Below are 8147 nucleotides of genomic sequence, written 5' to 3' on the forward strand. Positions count from 1 at the left end.
CCTAAAGACAATATGTACTAGCCCTCTCACAAAGAATCAATGCATTTACATGCTAATGTAGGCTCAAGTTCTCACAATTTAGGGCTTTTACATGCACTAGGGCTTAAGGTCCTCTAATTGAATTTTGAATTAAAACCTAAAAAATTTCAGAACTTCTATCTTTTTTTATATATATATTTATATTATTTTGCTGCTATATACACAAAGAAACAGAAAATAGAGAGCAAAAACTAGAAACAGAATATGCTGTTCAGAAACAGAGAACAACAAAATAACATAGAATTTTTAGACATTTAACACAAAGTACAAGGAATTAAGAAAAACTATGAACATGTACTAACATTTACAAGCCATAAAAAGAAGGGAATGACACAACATTTGGGGTTTGAATGACACACTAAAACCATATCAAGCAATTGTTTAATTTTGAGTTTCCTCAAATTCTCACAAGCTAATTTCACCTTTTAATCACAGTTTTCATCAAAATTTTAGGGCTTTTATCACGTTCTCACAACAATTATATCATGGCATTCATTTTCTTTTCCCCCACCCCTAAATTAAAATATAACATTGTCCTCAATGTTGAACTTAAACACCATTAGAGTGGACATTTGCAGATTATCAATAAGCACGCAGTAAGCAGGAAATTAGAAGTAGGGTTAGATTCGTTACCGAAGGAGGAAGACAGCAAACAGGTTGTTTCAAATAAGAGGAGAAAGAGAGGTTTCACCCTCTCCTTCCTTAACAGGGACAGTGCTACCACCCTTTGGAGTGGCAGCCTCGTTCAGATTGAATACTGATTTTGCTTTTACCAGACTTTTGACGGACATACCAGAGGGGTTCTCACGAACATGCTCTTCCACAACGCAGATATTCCTCAAGAGGTCTACCTCGGCTTGTAGTTGAGCATAATGAGCCTGAAGTGCTCGAATTTCCTGCTGGTGGGTCTTGCTTTTGTTGAACAGCTCCTTGAGTTGCAAAAGGATGTCCTCATTAGTGATCTTGGAACACTTCCGGTAGTTTATACACACTCTCCATCCAGTAATTGTTCTTGTAGGGATTAATTCATTTTTCTCATTAAGAATAACTGTTGTGCCCCCTTTCTTTGGAACAACCTGCACTGGGCTTGTACATATGCTATCTGAGATGGGATAGATGATCCCTGCATCTAAAAGCTTGATCACTTCTTTTCTGACCACTTCCTTCATGTGAGGATTGAGTCTCCTCTGTGGTTGAACACATGGCTTGTGATCTTCCTCCATTAGGATCCGGTGAACACATATTGAAGGACTGATTCCTTTGATGTCATCCATCTTCCATGCTATAGCCTACTTGTTCTGCCTCAAGATCTCCAACAGTTGGGTTTTTTAGTCCGGGGTAAGTTTTGCAGAAAGAATTATCGGACAACAATTTGGTGGATCAAGAAAGGAATATTCTAAGTGGGATGGTAAAGGCTTTAATTCTGGTGTGGATATTTGGGAAGTAGGTATATCAGGTGGTTCTTTGTGTGAGGGCCCAGTTGTGTTTGGTGGAAGTGGTGGTTTTGTTGTTGTTTCGAGGGAACAACCTGTTCCTTCACGGATATTCACTTCTTCCCCCAGCAGTGTTTCCAAAGTGTCTTGGTGATAGTCCTGCAAAATAGACGAGGTGTGGCATGCATCCAAAAAATAGCATGTATCATCACTTGAGTTAGCACGCCTCATGGCCTCATTCATCCTAAAAATTATTTCTTCACCATTTATCCTCAAAAACAATTGTCCCTCTTCAACATCTATCAAGGCCCTACTCGTAGCTAAAAATGGTGTCCCTAAAATGATGGGTACATGCAAATCCTCATCTATGTCCATGATAATAAAGTCTATGGGTAATATGAATTTTCCTATTTTAACTAGCACATCCTCCATAATTCCCCTAGGATAACATAAAGATCTATCTACTAATTGAATCGACATCCTAGTAGGTTGAGGTTCTCCCAAGCCTAGCTTAGCATAAACAGAATATGGCATGAGATTGATACTAGCTCCAAGGTCACACAATGCATTTTCAATATTCAATTTACCAATGGAACAATGGATTGAGAAACTCCCTGGATCTTTGAGCTTTTTAGGAAGTTGCTGCTTGTTCTGTAGTATTGAGGAACAGTCTCGATTCAGTTGGATCATGGAGATGTTCTCAAGCTTTTTCTTGTTGGACAGAATATCCTTCAGGAACTTGGCATAAGTTGGCATCTGAGCTAGAGCTTCCACAAATGGAATGTTGATGTGTAACTTTCTCAATGTATCAAGGACTTTGGAGTTTTGCTCGTCCAACTTTTGATTCACAAGCCTTGCTGGATAAGGAAAAGGTGGTACATAGGGAGGAGGTGGAATATACTTCTCCCTAGGTTCCTCCTGAACTTGAATAGGCTCATGTTCTTTAGCAATATGCCTGGTGGCCTCTGGAATAGTTTGTTCCTTAACAGTTTCAGCTTCTTTTGAGGTACCTGCAACATCATCAACTTTTTTAGTTTTAATAGGGGTGGATATTTCTTTACCAGACCTCAGCGTGATAGCCATGACATCTCCCTTAGGATTAGGCTCGATATTGCTTGGAATGACACCCTTTCCATTGGATGAGGATGATGATGCCAATTGATGCACTTGAGTCTCCAGATTCTTGATGGAAGCTTGAGTTTACTTCATGAATTGCATCATCATGGTTTTCAAATCTGGCTCAACCTCTTCTTTAGCCTAAACATGTTGTTTGTATTGTTGTTGAGGTTGTTGTTGGTATTGACCTCTTTGTTGCTGTTGGTATCTAGGTTGTTCTTGCTGATTTTTCTGTTGGGTCCACCCAAGGTTGGGATGATTCCTGGAACCGGAATTATTGACATTATTCTTGGTTGGCTTTGCTCGGTTTAACTCATGGGCAATTGATATCGAAGTGTGGACCACCACAAAAGTCACATTCATCAGAAAATGGAGGTTCACTATGGATGGAAGACACATTCATCTTGCTGATTTTCTTAGCAAGCTGTTCCACCTGAGTTGTCAGCTTTGAAACGACATCAGAATCTGAAATCTTCTTGCCATCACCCCTCACCGAGTACAAATTGTAACTTGTACCGAGTACATATTGATCCGGGTTGAAGGTTCTTCAACCAAATTCTTGCTTCGTCCTTTAGAGAGAAAGGAAACAACTTTAACTTTATAACATCATCGACTACCCCCCTATTTGTTCTGAAAGTGTTACACATTGCAACAAAATCCTGAATATGAGCATTGGGGTCTTCATTGTGGTATCCACTGAACTGAACAACAGCTTGAAGCATTTGTATCATGGATGCCTTGATTTCGAACAGGTTGTTCCCCTCATTAGGCAGCACAATACATGAAGAGTGCCCTTCCGTGGTGGGTCTAGAATAGTCTCTCATTCTCATGACTGGTGGGTTGTTATTTTCACATTCCCCTTCAAGAGTAGGTTGTGGATCTACTCCTCGGCCAGTCATTCTTCTTTGTCTTTGTCTCTCTCTTTGTCTTGCTCGCCGAGCGGCTGCCTGATTCCTTCTACACGTTCTCTCTATCTCTGGATCGAGTGGAATGGATGGAGGTCCAGCTCTACGCATAAACTGCAAGAAAAACCTGCCTTTGGCTACACCATTGAGCAAACATATCAAAAACACCTTGTTTCATAGAAATTTTCAGATAAAATTGTTGCTTTCAATCCCTGGCAACAGTGCCAAAAACTTGTTGTCCCAAAAATAGACTCTAGCAAGTGCACTAGATACAAGTAATATTTCAGTAGGTAGAGTATCATCTCCTCAGGGATTGATGAATAACTTTAACAGAAAAACCTTATAAAACAGGGTGTTCGTGGTAACGTAACTTCTTTCTTTGGTTGAAAATGGTTTTGTATGATTTGATTAGAAATGACTAAAAGTGAACGACTTTCTACTAGTTTGTTCAAAAGATAATGATTTGTCCCAATAAGAGGGTGGAACGGGCTAAGCCACAGCAGGAACAAGGTGCTTACAATATAACTTTGGTCTAATTATTCATGAATGTAATATGGTGAGGTCAAGGTCTCTACTTTAGATTCACTTAAGTCAACTTTCATGTGTTCTTAAGATTCTAAGACATACTACAGCTTCAAGCGTCCTTAAAGTTGGTTCTTTCTTGCATTAGATATGAAGCATCATTTCTTTATTAGAAAACCCTTAATACAAATCCCTTATATTCCTATTTCGGAGTTTGTATGTTTAATGAAAGATATGTGAGAATGAAAGCAGTTCCCTATCATTCATTAACACTAGGATACACATATTGAAACATGCATTTAAGAGCATCATTAAACACCACATGCAATAACAACATTCATTCATAAAAAAGATTAAGAGTACTTACAGCACCAGCCCTTAGCCGGCCTAGCCCATTCGGTTGACTACTCACTCATAATGATGAGTGAACAACCACAGAAACTACAATAACTCTCCATTAATGGAGTTAGGCCGGAAATTCAAGAGAACTCCCGTGGAAGATAAAGTTTCAGATCTCTAAAAAAGTCACCCCTCTCTCCTTTCACAGTAGTCTATTTAACTAGGAGGGAAGAAACATAAAATATACTAGAAAGTACACTAAAGCAGATCGTTCTGGCAGATATTTTGATAAACTCATATTAATTATGGCCACTTGAACACTTCAAGGCCCAAATCTTCTTCAGCAAGCTAGATCTCCATTGGTCCCACCTCTTTGCTTGTTGTCTTCCTTATGTTTACACGCTATTGCCCTTTGGTCCATAGATTTTCCTTTACTTTTTCCTGCAACAGGCTGCTTGACAGCTGTTTCTATTTTTCTTCAAAAAATCTACAATAAGTGCCCTTTAGTCCTAGATTGATAACAATTAACAGACCATTAAGCCCATTTTTAGTGAAATAAAATATGGTTATTAGGGTCAATTATAAACCCATCAATGTCCATTATGACAAAATCAACATGTAATATAAACTTACCCACTTTGACCATGACATCCTCAATTCTGCCTTTAGGATATCGAATGGACCTATCTACCAGTTGCATAGTGACCTTTGCAGGTCTAAGTTCTCCTAGTCCTAATTGCTTGTAGATTGAGTATGACATGAGGTTGATGCTAGCACCAATATCACACATGGCATTTTGAATCATGATGGATCCTATAGAATAAGGGATAGAAAAACTCTCTGGATCCTTCAACTTTTTGGGCAATTGTTGTGTTCCTTGTAGAATGGACGAAATGTCCCTGTTCAATTGAACCATGAAAACACTTTCGAGTTTCTTATTGTTCGTGAGTGTATCCTTAATAAATTTGACATACATAGGCATCTCTAAAAGGGCCTTAATAAAAGGTATATTGATATGCAGTTTGGTTAATTGTTCCAGGAAATTTCTTTGTCTCTTATCTGAATTTCGCTGCTTTAGCCTGTCGGGGTATGGGACTCTTGGTTCGTACACCAGCACAGGTGTTCCTTCCTTAACTAGATATTTATCCTTGTCCTGACTAGTACTAGCAGCATGAATACATTTCTCTCATTCTGACGTGTTTTGTGCACTTGTTCCTACAACATGAGAATTATCATTAATTTTAATCGAACTTGGAACTTTCTTACCTTCCCTTAACATGATTGAATTGACTTCTTCTTTGGGGGTTGTGATAGTATTTCTAGGTAAAGCTCCCTTTTCTTTTGATGAGATGATGTTGGCAAACTATTGCTTTTGTGTCTCTAGATACTTGATAAAAGTCTGAGTCTGTTTCATGAATTGCATCATCATCAATTCTAAATCCTGTTTCCTTTCATATTCTTGCACAGGTGGCTTGTGGAATGGTTGGGCAGAGCTGGAGGCATGATGTTGCTGGAATGGTTATCTTTGATGATTTTGCTGGAATTGTTGTTGCACAGCTGGCTGCCTATTTTCATTCCATGAAAAGTTTGGATGATTCTTCCACCCTGGGTTGTACTCGTTTGAATATAGGTTGGGTGGATACCATGTTATGAAATCACATTATTCTTTCATTGATGCTCCTGTTTTGATCCTAGGGCAATCTATGGGTTTGTGAGGACCACTACAGAAATTATACATGTCATTCAACAACATCTCGCTTTGCATAGGTGTGCTTACCTGAACAGCAGAAACATTCATCTTTCCCATGGTAACCAGTTGTTCCATCTAAGCTGATAGTTTTTCTATTACATCTGCATTTGCGTCATTTGAAGTTCTTTTTCCATCAATTCGTATAGAATTCCAATTATAGCTAGTGTTTACAAGTCTCTCTGTCAGTTCGTACAATGCTATGGTTTTTAATTCTTCTAGATTTCCATTGGCCACAGATTCAATCTGGATCTTATAGGCATTGGTTACCCCATTGTATAAATTATGGAATTGCATCCATATTGGTATCCCGTGGTTAGGAACTCTTCTTAATAACTCCTTGTATCTCTCCCATGCTTCAGATAATGACTCATCTTCTTCTTAATAGAAGTGAGATACCTCATTTCTCAACTTTATGGCTTGCATTGGCGAAAAATATTTCATTAGCAAAAGTGTGGCCATCTCCTTCCATGTTGTTATGGAACCTGGTTGAAGATTCTTCAACCAGTTTTTTGCCTTGTCTTTAGTAAGAATGGGAATAGTTTGAGACTAATTATATCATCATGCTCATTCATGTTGGTCCTGAATATATTGCATATTGTGATAAAGTCTTAAATGTATGTTCATTTGGATTCTTATTAGGGTAGACACCTAATTGAACAACTATCTACAACATTTGGATTATAAATGCTTTGATCTCGAACATATGGTTACCTTCAATTGGTAGAATGATGCACGATGAATGGCCCTCCATAGATGGTCTGGAATAATCCTTCATTATAAGCCTAAGAGGCCCATTGTCAATATTGTTGTGTCCGTTGCCATCATGACCTTCCTTATGATTCTCTGGTTGCCTAGCTCCTTCCAGTATACTGTTGTTGTTGTCCATCCTAGCTTATCTGGCGAGTCTGAATAATCATCTTCGTCATTTGTAGGTCCTGTCTATCTCAAGGTCAAGTGTGAAAATAGGTAGCCCTGTCCTTCATTAAACAACTACAAGTGATATCGATAAACACTAAACAAAACAAGATTAGAAGGTAGCTTTCCAAGCATAAATTTCACAAACTTTCTTTTTCAATCCCCAGTAATGGTGCCAAAAAATTGGTGTGTTGAATATAGACGCTAGCAAGTGTACTAGGTCATATGTAGCAAGAGTAAGCCAAATGTCATATTCCATAGGGATTGGGATGGAAACTATGTGAAAGTTTACCTTAATAGCTAGAAAACATATAGTAGGGAGATGGTGTGTGTAAGCTAAATTTAAGCGCATACAAATAACAACAATTGAATATGTGTTCGATCAAATTTACGAAAGGTACATGTCCATGTCCAGCATAACCAAGAACATGTGTTCGCTCATACAGATGTTCTAATCATATAAGAATGTTTTTAAACACAAGGTCTGGGTTCCTTTCTTCTCAAGTCTCCTTGCATTATTTATACTCAAGCATTAAGTTCTAGAAAGCATTTCAGAAATAAAAACCCTGATACATACCTAATCACGTCTCCATCCATAATCATGCATGCTAATAAGTGGTTCCGCAATTCAAGGGCACTCTCATGTCATCTCTCATCGCTTTAACATAGATTGATCATATCTAAGAATTAAAATCCCACCAATAACCATTTATAACATTAACATTCTTCATTAATTAGAACAAAAGTACTTACAAAACCAATCAAGGCTGGCTAGACATCTAAAGTGGACTACTCACTCATTTCCATGAGTGAACAGCTAATCAGCAACAAAAACTCTCCTCCAAGGTTGGAGCTTTAACTACTGTAATAACTATGGTGGTGCAAGAGATCAGATGATCCACCAATGAACAAAAGATTCTATTTATACTTACACAAAAGTAACCTAGGTTAAAAAGGGCACAAATTTCGAACAACTATTCACATTGTAATGAGATCAAATCTTAGCCCTAGGATGAAAAACTAATAATTACATTTCTACAAGTGGATGACTGCTGCAAACCATATCTTCTTTCTCTCTCTCTCTCTCTCTCTCTCTCTGTCGATAGATCCGTGCATAAGTCCGGAAAC

General features: G+C 38.2%; 1 non-coding gene across 1 annotated transcript; it reads left to right on the forward strand.

Annotated features, from left to right (window-relative positions):
* Nucleotides 1–6408: 6408 nt before the first annotated feature.
* LOC136221341 (small nucleolar RNA R71) lies at nt 6409–6515 on the forward strand. The gene has a single exon (XR_010685112.1). It is a non-coding gene; the product is annotated as a small nucleolar RNA R71 (small nucleolar RNA).
* Nucleotides 6516–8147: the final 1632 nt, after the last annotated feature.

Source organism: Euphorbia lathyris, chromosome 2, assembly GCF_963576675.1.
Source record: "Euphorbia lathyris chromosome 2, ddEupLath1.1, whole genome shotgun sequence".
NCBI lineage: Eukaryota > Viridiplantae > Streptophyta > Magnoliopsida > Malpighiales > Euphorbiaceae > Euphorbia > Euphorbia lathyris.